The following is an 18422-nucleotide window of genomic DNA, read 5'->3' on the forward strand; positions in this document are numbered from 1 at the left end:
ATCGCTAATTGAAAAATTAAACGTTCAAGCTTGAAAATCAAAATTCGTCGATGAAGAATCGTGTCAAGGGCCAACAACGAAGAAGATCACGATCGAGAATCGACCATCCACAGCCTACGACTGGAATCTAGAAACGCACAGTTCAAAGCCTGTAACGTAACATGGAAAATCTCGAATCGAGTCTCCGCTAGCTTAGAGACCAGATTCTCGAAAATCTGGAATGCAGAGTGAGTAGCGATATCTGAGTGCAGACGTTGAGCGTTTAAGGGGTGTATTTAAACTCGCGACGGTGCACGGGTGAGCGCGCCGCGACGCCACGACGGAGCCGTGTGCAGCTGCCGCCTGCAGTAGAAGTGTACACGGGTTGCGTGGGTGTTCACCGACACGTGTACATACACACGGCCGGCGTAACGCTCTGGTTTCGCTTAATTAAACTGTGTCTAGCTGGTCCAAAGGGGCGACGTGTCGCGCGGTCGACAAAGGAGGCTGGCTGGCCCGGCCAGCGCGCAACGTATGTACCAGCACGTGCCTTCATTAGGATCTCCAGACCTCCACACATCCTGCGTAATCCAAAATAAAGGGCCAACCATCCACTTCCTTCTGCCGCTCTCCCGAAACCTCCTCCATCCTCGAGTTTCTTCAAAAATATCTAACTTTCTTCGAGAACTTCGTATCGATCGTATCGTGTGATTTGAACGAATTGAAGAGTTTTATTCGAACGTGCCTCCAAGGAGAAGATACGTTCTTTTTGGAAATGAAAGAGACGTAACGATTTGTGTAGGGAATATTAATAATAAAAATAAATAACGACATCAGCAATGTCGGGAAGAAAATTAATAAGAACAGGAATTTGTATCGACGGAATGTGTAGTTCGACGAATGGAGATTTTTAAGGAAGATATCGAAGTTTTCTTAAAGGTTACAGATTCTGTTGAAGAGTTTTACTTCAGCGTATTTCTAGAGACTTATTTTTAGAGTAATGCGACCTATGTATGTAATACTATAGAAAGAGAAATTTGATGTTAATTATGATCGTTCGATCAACGTTATAATTTTGCTTTCAACACACGATGCTAACTTTCGCATTTTTTAACGTTTGGTTTATAAAAACGTGTCGCGTCAGTATGACTTGAAATATAAGTTTGAATTATTTTTTAACGATGTATCCTGAGCTGTCACTGTAACTTAACGTAATTCCATTCGAAAGTAAAAGAAGCGTTCGATTTTGTGAAAATAAATTCGACGACTGGAAAACTAAAAAATGAATCTTCGTACACTAACTTTCTCTATTTTAATTTGGAAGCTTTCAGATAATGCTTAATACCATTCTGTTCGTTTTTCCACTTTTTCTCCTCTTCAATTTAAAAAAAAATTTATATTTGAAGGATTATTACGAAAATTTTGCTCGAAAATATTTTCCTCGTTACACGGTGTTTACCATTTGTCGTTTCGCGTTGCCTATAAAAACGGAGAAACTCTTTAAAGACGTCATTGCTCGATATTGTACGGTTATGAAGATGTCTTCGATGCTTATAGGTCGATTCATCTATAATCCACGCTTGAAAAATTTTCGTCGGAAACCCCAGCGCTATAAATTTGTCACTCTTGTTGCGCTGTTTTCCTCGTACATCATTCTTGTTTCGTTAGCTGGAATCTCGCGTGGTGTTTGCGGAATTCTGGAAAAATATCGCGGATACTTATCGCATCTTCCTCTACGAGGCTTATTTATGTATCTCAAGGGTGAAGCAATTTGTAAATTTAAAAGTGTCCAACTTTTGATATATTTTCTACGAGGCGAAATAACAATTTTCGAGATAAATTTCTCTAGAATTAAGTGAAAGAAACGTAGACCAGAACTATGGACGTGGAAACCAAAGGAGAAGTCAACAAGTTTGTAATTCTTCATCGGACGTCTTCCATTATTGGAACGTCTCTTTATTTGTCTATAATATATTTGTCGTTTCATCGATAAATTGCGATTTTTATATTCGACCTGGAACCTGGTTAAAGCTAACTCTTTGTACTCCACCGAGAGAGTAATTCGTGATCTATATTTTCCATAAATCTGATACTCCAAAGAATGAGTACTCTTAGTTAACTCGTTAATAGAATTTCTTATTAATTCTTCCATATTTTTCACGCTTTTCTACGAGGAATCGAATTTAATTAATTCTTCGAAAAATTCCCCGAAATCTTTCAAATTACCGAACGTCGTATTTCTGTAATTTGTTGCCGAGGAATTGTTAAAGAATGCGTTCCCTCGAAATAGACACGATCGTTTCCGAGACGACACTATCTGGTTGTTGGTCTCGGTGGTCGCGTTAGAAACATAAAAATTTTATAGTTGCACGTGCACGTGTCCACCGGTTCGCACCTGCGTCGAGTTCTTTCGAGACACGAAAGGCTCTGGCCTGTTTCGGATTCCTCGCGAGTTCCCCTGCGATCGACCGTCCGCTTTTATTTTTCGCCTTTTGTCGACCATGATAAGATACGTGCAGCTGCTTTCCGTTTCGTGCCTTGGCAACGGAAGATACAAGCACTCTCTTCCTTTGACGTACATGCCATACTCTCGAAAATCATTTTTTTCCCTCGTCGCAGGCAACAGGTGATTGCATCGAAATTCTCAAAATGTTTCGCGCAAAACACACGATATATTCGTAAGAGATTTTTACAGTAAATGTTTCGATCTTCCTGCGATCGCTCCTCCTTTGTTCAACGAATATCTTCCTAAATATTTTTCTCATTCCTTAGATTTGTACGAACGTGTTCGTGTTCTCTGTCCATCCTTTGACGTCAATGTTCGAACGATGTGTACTGAATAATAGTGGCTTATCGATCACTGTTACGAACGTATAGGCAAGAACCAAAGTGAACGCTTGTTGTTTCATCGATGACAATCGATAAAATTTTCTGCGTCCCGTATGGAACAATATTTATTTATGAACTGTATTACGCTAAAAACCTTTTACATTCGTTAGACTTATTTCCATACTACGTTAGGTAGCGAACGAAAATATTGGAACATTTATCACAGAAAGCTTTCATGACCGTGCTGTATACCAAATTTCGTCCACATGTATTATACAAAAATGCTAATGAAATTTCAGAATGTTTCCTATGACACGCGTAATATATCGACAAAAGATGTCTACGAGTTGTCCAACGTTATTCTATGACTTTCCGTACGTCGTATTAAAAAAAAAAGCCTTCGAAAATTTAAAAAATGCTGAAAGGCCGAAGAAATTGTAACGTAAAATGTCGATAAGATTCGATCGCAGGGACGAAGGTCCGCCAGCGTCATAATGGTCGGCAAGAATCGATCGAGGCGGACGAGTGGTGCTTAATTACGATTAAGCGAGAAGTGGCAGCGTCCTCTCTTTGTGCCGATATTTGTACGTGCGTCATTGTCCGGATTAGAAGATTAATGCACGGCCGCGACGCGTTCCCTTTGATAAATACATTTACCCTAATTGGAGAATTCGCGGTGACTTGGCTGCTCGATCGGGCGAATTTAATTGCGTTTAGGTGTCGCCCCATCTCCTTCGGCCCGAGTATCTAACAAGGCATGAGGAAAATTAGGGGTGGAACTTAAAAGGTGAATTATTCTTGGATCCAGGATATACATACGTAAAACTGTCCACGTCCACGTACAGAAAGTTCAACGGCGTAGCATAATTTATGCCAACGTTTTTATCGATTAAGTGTACAAGCGAGGGCATAAATTCCAAAACAGCACGAGCCTGTAACTTTTCAATTTTATATATAGAACATCGGCTTGCCTTCTTTTCAGGTCTCGCACACGTGACTATTTAGCAATACTTAAAATATTTACAAATACGAGGAACAAATATGAAACATCGTAACTTTACGCGATTTATTCTTTCACGATCTTCGATATGTCTTTGATACTTTGAGAATATTCGTCAGAAATATTATATTCGTAGAAAAGTCAGATAATTTAGTATATTAAGCGAGTGCGTTTCGTTTCGAGATTGCAAACATTCCAAATACCAAAAGATACTTGGATTTTGGATACTTGGAGATTAGGGGATCGAATAGTCGTCGGATATTCGATATAAAAGACGCAAAAATTAAAGCAAAACGATTAGAAAAAGATAAAAAAATCCCAGTACGAAATTGCTTCCGATCAATTTTTATAAAATCTATTATTCTCGTTTCCCTCGTAATTTCATCGATAAATTGTATAAACTGTGAAGAAGAAAAAGAAAGAAGTAATCTGGTGGTTGTTGACGCGTAGAATCGGTCGAATAATTACGAGCACCGGTTTAAGCCTGTGACAATTTCCTCCGATTAACCAATGACGCAACTCGACGGTTTCTTCGCTTGGAAAACTTGTTAACCGAATATTACGTCTTTCATAAGCTAATGCCGTGGACTTTTAACGGAGTTATTGCGTCTTTTGTCGCGAGGCTTGGAATACAACGAATTGCATCGAAATCAGTGCTGCTAAAAAGTCTGTTACGTTCCTTTTTATTTCTTTTTACTGCCTCGCGGACTTATTCAGCGATAAGCTTGTGCTTCGACTTCGAATATTAGGTGGTGTACCCCTTACGAGGTACTGGAAACTGTGTTTGCCGCTGAAATTGTCAGGTTTATTTCAGCCTTTGGAACACGTGCTTAACAGATGCCAAGGGAGATCGTAAGCGCGCGGGTTTCGAAGTTTCGTTTGATGTAACACGGAGAAAATAATTCTGAGAAGACGTTTCATTTCTGGTGAAGCGTTCGGAAGAAAGGTTCGTCGGTTTAAGGAGAGAAAATTTCAAAAATATATTTCGTATTTGTCCTCTTGTATCGTTCTTTCTTCGAACGAATGCCATGCGAAAATAATCGTAATTAATTCTAGTTAATGACCAATTTTCATTCAAGGTAGGTGATTACTGTTATACCGCGCGTTTATCGCTAAACAATTAGCGTGTATGTAGAAGCAATTAGAATCACTTTTAGCGGTCGGATCTACCGCAGGAACGTTACGTAAGAACGATAACTATAGTCACTAACAAACAGCTATCTGCAGAAAATGACTATATAGTCGTTCGTGACCATTCATCGTCTGAAGAGGTAGACGCTATGAAGTAAAAGTATAATTATGGATCATTCGCTAAAACATATACTTTCTTGCCTTCGATTGTGCGGAAGTTTGTTTAAAAGCGGATAATTCTACTTTAAAAAGTAGATACAGTGTACACTGTTCGTAGATATTACAGCTCTATAGATGAAAAATGAAATACGTAGACGCGAAAGGTCGTTAAAAAGTATTAAAAACTTTCAAGAGACATAAGCTTCGTAAGGAATACCGTGCGTTTAAAATTATAATAAAAATTCGTACTGTTGCACGCTTAAATTTCGTAACCGAGTCTTTATGTCTTTGGTTGCAACGCTTCGTCACGATGATTTCTGTGGATTTCAGCATAATGCCTGTAATATAATACGCTATAAATCACGTAGTCGTGTAACAAAGAATTATCCTGATAATTCGGATGAACAAATTCGTCGAAAGCAAAGACCCGAATAATTCTAGGAACGAAAAAGATCCCGAAAAGACTAACGACGAAATTAATAAATTCTGTAAATACAGCTGCACCAGTCACTCGAACGATATTAATCACAGGTGGCTAACGTAACGTAGTTCATTTCGTGGAGAAAAGGCAAATGAAACCTCTTTTCGATCATATCCCCGAGAAACGTTCCGTGTATTCTTCGTTAAATTTCATCGATACCGAAGCAACGAGGCGTTTTAAATTCGTACGTCGATTCACAACTCGTTCTCGTCGTTCGTAAAAATATCCGAACAAACAACCTCTCGCGCACAAATATTCGAAACTCCTCTCGATTCCCCATAATTTTCATTAATTCCTATTTTCCGCGATGAAACGTGCCATTCGAAACTCGGTGAACGTAATAATTTAGGAACGATTCGTCCACGTGAAAATTATTTTTAATATAGACGAACGTCAAATTTGTGTCTCGATTTTTGAGAGAAAAATTATCGTACCGAAGACAACGAGACATGGAAAAATATATAAAGATCAAGTAAGAAACGCTTGTGATAAATTTATGAGGAAGATACAGAACGCATTTATAAGACGTAAAAAAGAGTTATCCATTTTTTTCTTTCATCCTTGAACGCTATGGTGAAATAAATACGTTTTCTAGCGAGATAGTACGATTTCTTAGAAATCGATACACGTGGATCCAAACGAAAATGACGATGATCCGTCATTGTAGTGACGTTGGTTTTCGACTTTAACCTTTGGACCGATGTTTTAACAAAGAAGCGAGCTCTCCTCGGCGAACGAACGAACGTACGAGAACCGCTTTGGTTCACTTTCACCTACACGGGTTCGATGCACTCGAGAGCGTAATTGCAACGGCACGGTGTACACATCGATACAGGTCGACAGTGGCGTAGTCGTTGGATTACACGGTGTCCAATTTCTTCTAAATTGAAAAAAATAATAAGGATAATAAGATAAAAAGGATGAAGAAAAGAAGATTAAAATGTAAATTCTCCTGGGAAGATTTTAACGTCAGAGTTATAACTACGCTTCTTTAATCGAAATGCAAAGATTTTCGCAGGAATGAACGATCACGTTCACAAAGCGATGTTTGGTATCAGAGAAAGGAAAATAGTTGCGAAAGTATAGAGTTAATGGAAAAAATTCGGTATTCGGTTCGGCTATTTTTCTAGAATTTTATTCGCCGTTTTCACCTTCCTTCTCTATTTAATTTCTTATTTCATCTACTCGATGTAAGATAAGAATAATTTCATGAATCGCAGTTATATCTTTGAACTTTAAAACGATGAATCGGTTGAAACGATTTTAACGTCGGAATTATAATTAAACTTCGATACGTCACGATTCTGATATAAATGTTACGATGCGTTAAAAGAAGAGAAGACGTTCCTCGAAAAATAAATGATCGCGTCTATGAAAGAATTTTTAATTCCAGAGAAATAAAAACGACTGCGAAAGTATAAAATTACGAAAGAAAATTCGATATTTGTTTCTATACTATTCTTGTTCTGTCCATTATCTTGTACCTTCTTCGTTTATTTAATGCAAGATAAAGAGAATTTCGCGTAGATATATCTTCGAACAATGAGTCGTAATCGATCGTACATCTATTGTAATCAACTGGAATATTCTAGGAAGCAGAGTCATACAATGATACGCATAAAATAGCCTGGTTCCGTTATAAGAAAGGTTAATTCATTGTGGAATTAATTTCCTCTGGAAGGTGATTCGAAGAATCGTCGAGAAAGTTTTTTCTTAGGAACGATCCAGGGAAAAACGGAGGAGTAGGAATGTATTGGTGGAAATGCGTGTTTAAGCGTCATTAATTCTGCGTTCTTTCGAGGCTCGCTCGGAAAACTTTGTACTCGCGTTTCGATACAACGTTTTATGACTCATAAAAGCTGCTGCGCCGTTACCTGGCTGACTCACGTTGCGGCGAAAAATTAATACTTGTTCCACTTTTACGCGCGACTCGCGCGGCTTACCGGTGTTGTTTATCAAGAAAGTAGAAAGTTCATTGCCACAGCCTCTATCGAACGGCTTTTCAAATCTTTTTTTTTCCCCCTCTTCCTCCTTGTAATTAAAAAACTGACGTACAGTCTCTCAACAACGAATCAGACAAAGGACATTCTTTCTAAGGCGTATAACGACTACCGACGTCGATTCGAACAACGATATTTAATATGAACAACTATATCGATGAATTCGATGTATATTCGTATTTTTGAGTATACGGTCGAAGAAGCAGAACCTCGGTGGAGAATTGTTTTATCTACCAAGTATTACAGAAAGCATTGTACTTTGGACATTTCGCGTATCTCTTTCGTGTTACGTTCATCCTGCGCAATTTTATACTTTCAAATTTCTTATAAACGTACAAAGATTCGTAATCTGCTCGTTAGTAAGCTTTTAACGAGTAATTCGAGTTTTGATAGTTCGCTAAGACCGTAAGATTCGCGTAAAAGAGGATAATCTTCGTAAACGTAAAGGAAACTCGCGAGCAATAAATATTTCTTACAGATATCGATAATAAAACACACGTACGCACAGTTTGGTGTTTCAGAATGACCCCAGCTTGGTATTAACGAGTAAAAATTACAAGATCCTTACATCATCCGTAAGCGTGTCGAAGAAAAGTTGATAAGACGTCCGAGCGCGTCAAAGGCTTCGATAAGCAAGGAAAAAGGGTGGAAAAACTAAAGATAGGGGTGGAAAGAGAGGAAGATCGAAGGGGTACGGAGCAAATAATATTATTTCCCAGCCACGTAGAGAAGCGGATAATAGCGTGGCGAGGCAAAACAGCTCCTCGTGATTGCCGATCGGCTTACGAGGACGAGACTTAAAAGCTCGAACGGGAATCAATTGCATAAGCCTGTAAGGCGTTAGAGGAGTCAGCCGAGCGTGCGCACGGCACGTGATGTTGTCGAGAGAGTGTTACCACATGCCTACGATCGTCTATCGGACGTTTCAACTTTGTTTCCCCACTACGTTCTTCTACTTTCATGTTAACGTTAATCATTGTTGCAACGGGTTGTTAGTTGCATCATTTCGAATATTACGAGGTTAAATATGAAACGTCGCTTTTCTCAAATACTACTTTATCCTCCTCTTTTGTTATTATGCATTATTTTTTCCAACGATTCGTTAATTTGATTACGCTCTCGAACAGTTTGACGATTTCTTAATGCGATCTAGCGTTACGTTCGTTCTTCGTTTCATTTTTCTTTTCGCCCTATATAATTTAATAAACTAAACGCAACCTTTCGTTGGTTCAAATACGATCGATATATCGGTCATCGTTGAAAAATCGAATAGGAATGTTATCACCGGTTAGTTTCGATAGTTTATCGATCTACGCGTTGAAACGAATCGATCGATATACGATATATCGTTCTCTTTCTACGAAACGTGGCTTCGTCAACGATATACCAAATTAAATGTCTAATAATATGGAAAATGTAGAATATTTATACACAGCAAATACGGTTTATTTATACGTTCCGCTATTTTTTTTTATCCCTGCCTCTGTTACTAACAATAGTATCGCCATTCATTTAAGATAGAACATTTTATTCGTCGCATCTGTACGATAAATGTTAATTAAATAGAGGAACTTTACTCTGGTAGAGTGGAACGGCCACGTTCTACGGAGGTCCGTGCGTTCGCACCGGTTGCAAAAACCTAGGCGTAAAAAGGCAATCGATATCGATCGTACGTAACCTCTCTCCTGGAGCTGGTCGACGATTGAAACGCGAATAGGCTGGTCGGCTCGATTCTCAACGTTACCCGTTTGCCTCTCGTGGCAAGAGCAGACACGATCGCTTTTTGCCGTTATAACGTCGACGCGAACGACACTTCGCGGTCCCGTGACCGACGTCCGAGCCAATTATACGGGAAACGTCGTAGGAAAAAGCGAACGGCGTGTCTCGACTCTGTTCCCCGTCGCCTGGTAACACTCGACCAGCGACAGATCGATGGATCGAGCGGCTTTTTCTTTTTGCTTCGTTCCTCTGGACAAGAATCGCTTTGGCTTCGGAGAAAATTAATGTGGTATTGTGGTATCGACAGTTTGTTGCTGTTAGAGGAAGACACGGGGGCTGGGAAGAGCATTTTGTAAATTGTTAGGGACTTCTCTGTTTGCGAGGAATCAATTAGGCGTACGTAGACGTAGCACCGATTGCGCGGAGTATTGAAAATCATTGATACGTACAGACTCACGAAGGTATTCCAGCGCTCGTAGCTTCGTTTTATGTGTCTTTTTGTGATAACGAGGTTATGACAAAGTTCAAAACACTTGGAACAATTTAAAACTTTGGTTAATGGGACGCCGATAACCAATATTCCCCTGTGCAAACTTTACTCAGCACGATATATACAAGTATTTTATTTTCATCCTACAGTTTTAGTTACAATTATTTTAAATACCATAGAAGCTCGTTTAAACAGCTTGGATAACCGAACAATTCCTATAACAGACGTTCACACGTGTATTCATTACAACGATAAATGTTTATATGTGCGTTACGAAATTACGGTCGATCATAGTTGGGATAATAGAGGCTCGGTATTGATCTAATCGGATAAACCAGGTGCGGATATACAAACTTCTATCGTATTGGATATTTAAGTATACGCTAGAAATTGTTTGTTCTGTTGTTATAGAACGATAAGAATATTCTCAACGGAAGACAAATTGTTTGTTAATCGCATACCAAAAACGCTGTTCCATTTTCTATCGTCTCCTGTACCAATTAAATATCACACTGTACTTCGCCGACTAAAATAAAAGCTATAGAGTTAGTTAAAACGTATAGCGGTTAAGGGGTGAAACTAACCGACGAAGAAACTCACCCTCTTCTTTTTCTTCCCGCGTTATTATCTAACCGCGACATTTTAAAACTTCTTATCGTTCATTTTGTTAGCCGAACTCGCGTCTAAAAAAGCATTTACACTCCTCCCTGCGGTTCGTTTCACGCTGTTCTAGGTCGAACTAGCGCGAAACGAGAAAACAGCACGTAAACGTAGATAAATATGCTACATTTTGCCGCGACGAACCGGCTTTTCGCTGGCAGAAATTCGATCTAATCGATTGCGCATCGGCGTTGATCGTGGCGTCACTCGTAAACGAAAGATTGGCATTTTCTTTTCCTCTGAATTTTACACGTGTCGTTTCTCTTTCTCGAATTAAGAACGAAACGAGAGAGATTTTAGGGAGGAGGAATTTTTATAGAAATTTCTTCGATTCATAGAAGGTAAATTCTTCGCTTGTTAACTTATTTTTATCACGACTTGAATTATTCTCCTAACTGTACCTTCGTCGATATTAGAAAACGATATATGTTGATATATGTTGAACGAATATTTGTTGATCGTGCATTAATTAATTTTCGCTCTCTGAAAAATCACGAGAACGTACAGTCGAAAGGAAGATAAAGATAATCCGTAAATTATATCGTAGAACAGCTTGACTAGAATTTCATTACGCAATACGAGCGTGATTCTTCAAAAGTGAAGTTCACGGTGATCTTCAAGACGCTTTCGCGTCATCTTAAGACATCAACCTGTAAATGTTCGTGTTTTACAGGCATTAAGAAGACAAAGTTTCCCTATAGACCGTGATGAAGAATTCATGGCGGCTATAAACGAAGAAACGATCGCGACAAGTTCCCCGGCAGAAGGGGTCGCATCTCCAGCAATTATCGAGCGATTTCTATCGCGTGAATTCGCAACGAAACGCGTCGAGGGTGAATTATGAGGTAATCGTAATTTGCATCGGATCTAAACAGCGCCGATCGTAAATTATCCACGCGTTCTACGCTAATGCACCCGACCGCATAAAACGCTCCGTTGATTCGGCTCTGTTGCCTCGATTCGCTACTATTTCATCCGCTTCTTTTCTATTTTTATTATCGTCTCTCTTTAGTAGAACACGGTTTATAGTTTGCCAATGATAAAAATTAGCTTACAGCTGTCAAGAATTTCGAAATGTGCGACCTCGCTCGATCGAAACGCTAATATAACTCGAAATAAAATAGAATCTCATACGTTGCAACACTGTTCGGTTAAAGAAATTAAAAGACATCAGAACGGGAATATGACAAAATCGACGATCGTTTTACCGGAGATGAAATTGTCTAAATTTCGAAATATCGAAATATCGAAAGACTTCACCTTGGTAAATTCACTTGGCGCGATAGAAAAATAAAAACCGTAATTTCAAAAATATAAACCGATGGCTACATATGTATCGGGACTCTCAAGTCACGTAGCGTTGTAAAGAGCTAAATCGAAAGCACACCGCAAACAATATAAATTGTCTTTCCACATAAAAGACCAACTTCTTCTTTCCGAACAGTTGAGAGAAAAGCGATTTAGAGGATCAACCGATCAAACTTAAGTAAAGGCATGCCTGCCAGCATCCGTACCGAACGCGAAACTTATCTAAAGATACGATCCAAACCGAAAAGTCAATTTTCTTGAGCCAGTAAGTCTTTCGGAGCGACAGTAGCTTGTCTTTCTTCGGTCAACAGCAAAGATATACTATTGATCGATTTTCTTACTGTTGAACAGAAGCGAGTCGGCTCCCATCCCTTCGAGATAATATCGTCGTTTACGAAGCTCCCGTGCACTTCTCCCGGATCCAGGAAGCACATGATCTGGCAAACTTCCGCATCAACGCCGCCGGAAGAGTGGAACTGAACGATGTAACGGATATGACCGAGGAAATCGAAGATCTTGCGGTATTGTTAAGGAAAATTAACCAGTTGACTGAGGAAAGAGTCGTGAACACGTTCCGTGTCGCGTGTGATAATCGGGATAAGAATGAAAGATGAATTTCATTACTGTATCGAAGAGTAAAGTGTGTAAAAATTTTCAGAGTTAAGTTAATACAGGATGCATTTAAATTGATAATAAATAGAACGTGAATTCTCGTGCGTTTATGGGAAATTTGAAAGTGCGAAATTGCACAGAATGCGTACGATACGAGAAAACGTATAAAATATCCAAAGTGTACGCGATGCTTTCTATAACACTTGATTAAACAACTTTCTACCTGTTTCTTTACTACAAATATGAATTTGTATGAAAATCAGTCGCACGAAAGTCGGTGGAGAAGTAGTTTAATAAATAATAAAAAATATCGATAGAAGATCGACAAAGTTCTAACATTTTGTTCTGAGAAATCCAAAGAAATTCGATTATATTAGACACTTTTTAATTGCTAGCAAATACGACAAATTTCCAGAACTTTGTCTCGAGAAACACTCGTGTGCCATCCTCTTCGCGCACCCTTGCGCGTCTATCCTTTCCAGCAATTTTTCTCCATCTAATCGCCGTTAAATATTCTTCGAAGAAGAATGGGAAATCGAGAAGAGACTGTACGACAATCCGAAACAACGTCCTTATTTCCTATCATTCTCGTTCGCTTCCACTTGCGAATTTTTCTGGGTCTTGCCCCCTGTGGAATATTCCTTAGGGGAGAGGAAAACGAGAAACTAAAAAGGAGGGGGGAAAAAAGAAAGGAAGGAGGAGAAAAAAGTGGACTGGGTCATCCATCACGGCTCTCATCAGCCGCTGTTAACTGATCCACTTCAAAAGGTACACCAATACCGACGCCCGATTGTGCAACTATGCGCGCCGCTGAAGAGAAGCAAACGAGCGGTCATGACAAGATTGATGTGCATTTTCGGTGCACCGACGAATAATTGATTTTCGAGTCGACCAACGATCTCGATCATCCTGCCAGTCGGGAGATGGACGTGCCTCGCGATCTGCATCGTATATTATCACCGGGGTCACCGAGGGGGTTGGGCGACAAGGGGGTGGAAAAAACGACTTCATATTTGCTCACTACCGTTTCCTTTTTTTTTTTTTGTTTTTCAATTTCATCGTATTTTATTATATGTATCGTCTATTTTGTCTTTTTCTATTTCATGACATTTTACGTAGGTATTAACGATTCGAGTATCGTTGATCGTAAATTGATATTTTGGAAAGCGTTCGAGGTGGTCGTAACGTTGCGCGAAGTAAGCTATTCGTTTGCTAATCGCTGTTTAAACTTCAAATTTTCACCGATAGAGTTCAAAATACGATATAATCCGGAAAACCATGAATTCATCGATAATGAACTTTTGTTGCCCGATATCCATAACGACAAATTATTTTGTAAAGAATCTTCGTTTCAAAATATCTCGCTGAGATAGAAAATTACTCCCAACTCGTAATATAATCCACACACCAAACGCAGGATGAATCCCTAAATTTGTCAATAATTCCTTATTCGTCCAATTTATCCGAGTTCTCTTGCGAGTAATTTGTTACGTAGCCCGCTAGTCACGATTTGCTTCTCACTTCGTTAACAAGATTCGAATTATTATTTTCGAAACGTAACGCAACGCGGGAGCCGCAGAAAGATCGAGAAGATCGTAACGTAACGGTTCACGTGGCTCGCAACATCGCAACATGAGAGACGGAGGAACTCTAGAAAAGCGAAAACGGTGGAAAGTCGTAGAAATCAACAATTTCCTGGGGACGTATCCATGAAACGCAGTTTCCCCTTGGTTACAACGACAGGAAGTCGAGAATACCTGATAAACCGTCCCCGATAACCGCGCTGCAACTCTCGCGCGTTACGCGGACCTCCGCGCTCGCATTCATATTTAAATTCAATTTCGTCTAGACGCGCCGGCTCCGAATAAAGGCCGGCCAAGTGTCGCTGCCCGGGGAGAAATTTGACGAATGAACAACGCTGCGTCGAGGAATTTCCCCCTTTTTATGAATTAGCCAGCTGGAGGAGTAGTACCGTCATGGAAATCGTTGAAATCCTCGATCGTTCGAGCGTGACAGTCTCAAGAAGCAAGTCGAGTTATGCAAATGATGAAAAAAGAACGAACCGGCAGCGTTGCCTCTTGCAGAACAGAATTTCCTGGGTTTATTCGAGATTTTTGGATCGCCGGGTATATTAAGATACGTTTCGTTAATAATAAGACGTGCTTTATATGTATAAATCGGAATTTTTGAAGGGCTTTTAGCTTGAAAATGGTAAGCTTCGCAACTGTTGGAGATTCGAGCTGATAGGAAAGAAGAAGTTGGAGAAGAAATCTTTCTCGTGCCTTAATACACTGGATGATGGCAAAATTCCGAGGCGAGCGGTATATTTCAGACTATAAGAATTCCATAGGGCCGTAATACCGTGAATTATAAAGCTCCTATAACTCATAGAAGGCTGAGAGAGGGAAACGTGGCCGTGCCAATTGGATTGGGTCTTATCTGGCGAATGAAAAATGGAATGGAGACAGACGGACCAGAGCCTGGGAATTTTGGCCAAACAAGAACTAAATAAATCATCGGCGTTTCCTTCCTTAACGTTCGATTCGATATTCCTGTCGTAATTTAACATCCTAACAGTGGATCCGATGGGACGCTCGTTTTAAGATTTCTGCAGTTTTCGGCATGATCTGTGTCACGGTTTGTTAAGTGACACGGACATATTAATGGTTGTGATGGGAAGTTTAGTTCGCAAGAAACACTGTGTTCCTGATTCATTAATCTTGGTCGAGATGGTTAGTCTTGTCATAGAGTGGTTTTGAATAAATTGCGACCAACTTAAGAACAGAGCGTTCGATTTCTACCGCAAGATCAAATTATTCTATTTATGTTCGGCGTGGACTTCGATTCCGTGAATTCTTGGAAAACGGAGAAGAACAAATTTATCTTTTCGTCGTACACAATCGTTCGCGTGTATACGATTATAAAATATTTGGAAAAATTCCAGGATACTTACGTGTTCCTTGGTTGAGTCAGAGTTTTGCATCGAGTTAAAGTCGAAGGTGAAATTTCATTTCAACTGTCGACCGTCTGACGTTGTTCGATATTAAGCGACGACAAATAGTATTTACAGCAAGAACAATGGGCTATCGGTTCACGTGCAATAAGTACGCGGTAACAAGCAACAAACTAGTTTCTTGTAACAAAGGAATAGATTAGTACGTCAGCATCGAGCTCGAGGCGAAACTATGGAAAAAGCAGACGCGAGTATCGAAGGCCATCGAGCAAGATGTCTCCGCGATGTCAGAAACGGAAAATCATACCGGACAACATCTGTTTTCGACGTTGTTCCTGCTTGTCTCGTCATATGTTTCGCGATAATCGATGCCTTCTATTCCGTCTAAGTATCTACCGACAAAAAGGTCTGGCTGATTTTGAAGAAAAATATGACACGAGATCGTTTTGATATCGGAAAGATATTAGAAGAAAGTTCGAAACTGATTAACATTTTCAGCCTATTCCGAGTATCTCGAGTAATGAAGCAAGCTAAAGATAAAATTCTTTTCGTTCGAACCAATTAAACTCTAAATCATCGGTTTCTATTTTTATATTGCATTGTTCCTTGTTCTTTACAAACAGTCGTTGAAAAAACATTTCTTTTATGAGGCAGATCGCGATAAACCGAACGAGTAGAAGTTTAGGGAGGATGTGTAGTTTCGTTCAGACCCCCAACCTCGCCGATCCCAAGAACCATTAAAACTAATTTCTGTTTTTCCCTCGGGAAACACCTAGTTTTACGACACGTTCGCCAATAAAAACAACAGCACGGCAACGAAAATTCTAAACTCTAAACAACGAGCCTTAAACTCTTCCAGCTAGGATGCCACGTTTCTGTCCAACACATGCCAATCGTAAAAAGTAAATCCTCCAAATAAACCAGAGTAACTAGGAATTTTAATAGTTATTACCGTTACGAATCCCCCGAGTTCTCCTCTTTCTTTCTCTGAGAATTTTACTTGCCCGCGTCTTTCAATCTCCCATAAATACCTAAACGTTCACCGTACGCTCAACAAATTAATTAACCTTCGATTGCCAACATCGGTAATTAGAATTTTCAAGTTAGAGATTTAAAAATCAGAAAATAAAAAATACAAGAGAAACTATTTGAATTCCAATTATTTCCAAGAAAACTATATTAAGTAACGTTATATTATCTTAGGTAATCAAGTTCCCAAGGGAAACGAAAAGATGACTCGTAGACCAAACAATTGATAGCGTTTTGTCTCGTGCGAAACCTCGACTTCCGGAAAAGGAGGATCATTCTCCTGGACGAGACACGTGGAATTCCAGCTGGAAATTCCAAAGAACACACGGCAGCGGCGGGCGTATTTTAAGCGTAAAGTACAGCTTCCTCCGTTCGCCCATTCTATCGATCGCGCAATTACACGAAACCATTATGGTATCGTGAATACGTAACTAGAATCGATTTGGAAAACGAGTGTGGCGCGTGGGACACACGCCATTTTGAACGGTGCGCTGCCTCCGATAAAATTATGCTATCCGTACGCGACCAAATACGATTCACTCGCGATGTTCACCGTACGATTTCTCCGTGGATTCTATCCTGATGAAAATCTGAATCTATTCCGACAACTCGGTAACGTAATCTTGTCTTTCAGTGAGCGTATCTCGTTAGAATCCTCCGGAGACGAAGAGGGAATTTTCGTGGACCAGAAGAACGACTAACTAGATTGATCTGTTGATTTATGCAATTCCGTGCCATTTGTTGCTGGTTTACCTAGCCTTACGTCGTTTCTTTAGCAAAAATCCCTTGGTTTCGCTACCAAACCTTAAATTATACAATTGCACGTATCGAAACGAAATTATGTACAGATATCTCTAACGATATTAGTTTATACAAGTGGGCCCATGGATCTGCTGCGCGATCATTTATCGTAAATTTCTCCTTTATAATCTCACAACTTTCTGCCAAGCAGGATAACTAAAACGGATAACCTATGATTTTTTAAATTCACTCGTGAACGTTTATTACCAATCTCGTTTACCTGTTGTTGTGCAAGGGTAATTAGTAATTCTGTAAATAACTAGAACGTGTAACTTGTGACAAAAAATTTCATTGATATTTAGTAATACTAATTCGATCGCGCAAGAACACGCGGAAAATAAATTCGAAAATGTGACGAACGACGAACAGTGATCGGTGATCGAGGGTAAATTTAGAGTAGACGTTCTTGGTGGAAAAAAGGATCGTCGTTCTTCGTCTTTCCGGCGAAACTCAAGACGAGCGAAAAACAGGAAATATGAAAATGGAGAAGCGGCGGAAAAAGGAAGAAAGAGGGAAGAGGTCGCGAGGCCGAAGCACGAGGAAAATGACGAAGTTTCGCGAGCTTTTTCTCGTTAGCGTTCGCGCAATTAACGCTTTTTCCAGGAGCGCGGTGCAAATCAGGACCGATGCTCTCCGCCGGCTGTTTACACGCTCTATTGCATTTCAAAACGCACGGCACCGCGATGAAAAATCGTGCTGTGGTCTGAATTAATTTGGTCGAGCGTTCTCGTTGTTCCTTACTTCCGAATCTGGGATCGTCGCTTCCGAATTCGAAACGCGGATAAACGTGGATCGAGTCAACTTCGGTGCGATGGAATCGCGTGCGAATTTCAGACGACGCGCAAGTGCGTTTGCTGCGATTATATTGGACCCGTAGGTAACGGTTGGACGTGCTGTAGCGAGTAACTGTACCGGAGCGAGGAGGAGAGGCCAGCTACGTGCCCGCCAAGAGGTTACGTGCGCTTAGCCGGGGACACGTACGCGTACGTGCGAAACACGCGAGAAGCCCGCAAGACACACGCCGCGAGAATTACGCGTCCGGATGCCACCGTTCCTCCGCGTCTTTTGCCCGTTGCCGGCCTAGAAATTACGTTGGAACGGCTGCCACGGAATTTTAATATGGTAGTTCAATCTGGAAATGTACTCCGCCTTCTTCTACTCTTGTACCAAGAGAGCCGTGATTTCCAATTCATTTTAATGCAGCTTTTACGAAGCGCGTGTACGAAGCAGATATTTAGAAGTTACATTAATCGTACGTCGAAAAAGACAGA

At 40.2% G+C, this 18422-nt stretch overlaps 1 protein-coding gene and 1 long non-coding RNA gene across 12 annotated transcripts in view; one reads left to right on the forward strand and one right to left on the reverse strand.

Moving 5' to 3' along the window:
• The window catches only part of LOC139991173 (uncharacterized), a 143964-nt gene extending 131378 nt beyond the window's left edge, over window positions 1-12586 (forward strand). The window contains exons 3-5 of the long non-coding RNA XR_011800746.1: window positions 11122-11293; window positions 11893-12021; window positions 12108-12586. This is a non-coding gene — a long non-coding RNA (uncharacterized lncRNA). The remainder of the gene's footprint in view (window positions 1-11121; window positions 11294-11892; window positions 12022-12107) is intronic.
• Mxd (MAX dimerization protein) overlaps window positions 1-18422 on the reverse strand; it is a 233250-nt gene that overhangs the window by 127461 nt on the left and 87367 nt on the right. The window lies entirely within an intron of this gene.

The sequence above is a fragment of the Bombus fervidus genome, chromosome 9 (assembly GCF_041682495.2).
Source record: "Bombus fervidus isolate BK054 chromosome 9, iyBomFerv1, whole genome shotgun sequence".
Lineage (NCBI taxonomy): Eukaryota > Metazoa > Arthropoda > Insecta > Hymenoptera > Apidae > Bombus > Bombus fervidus.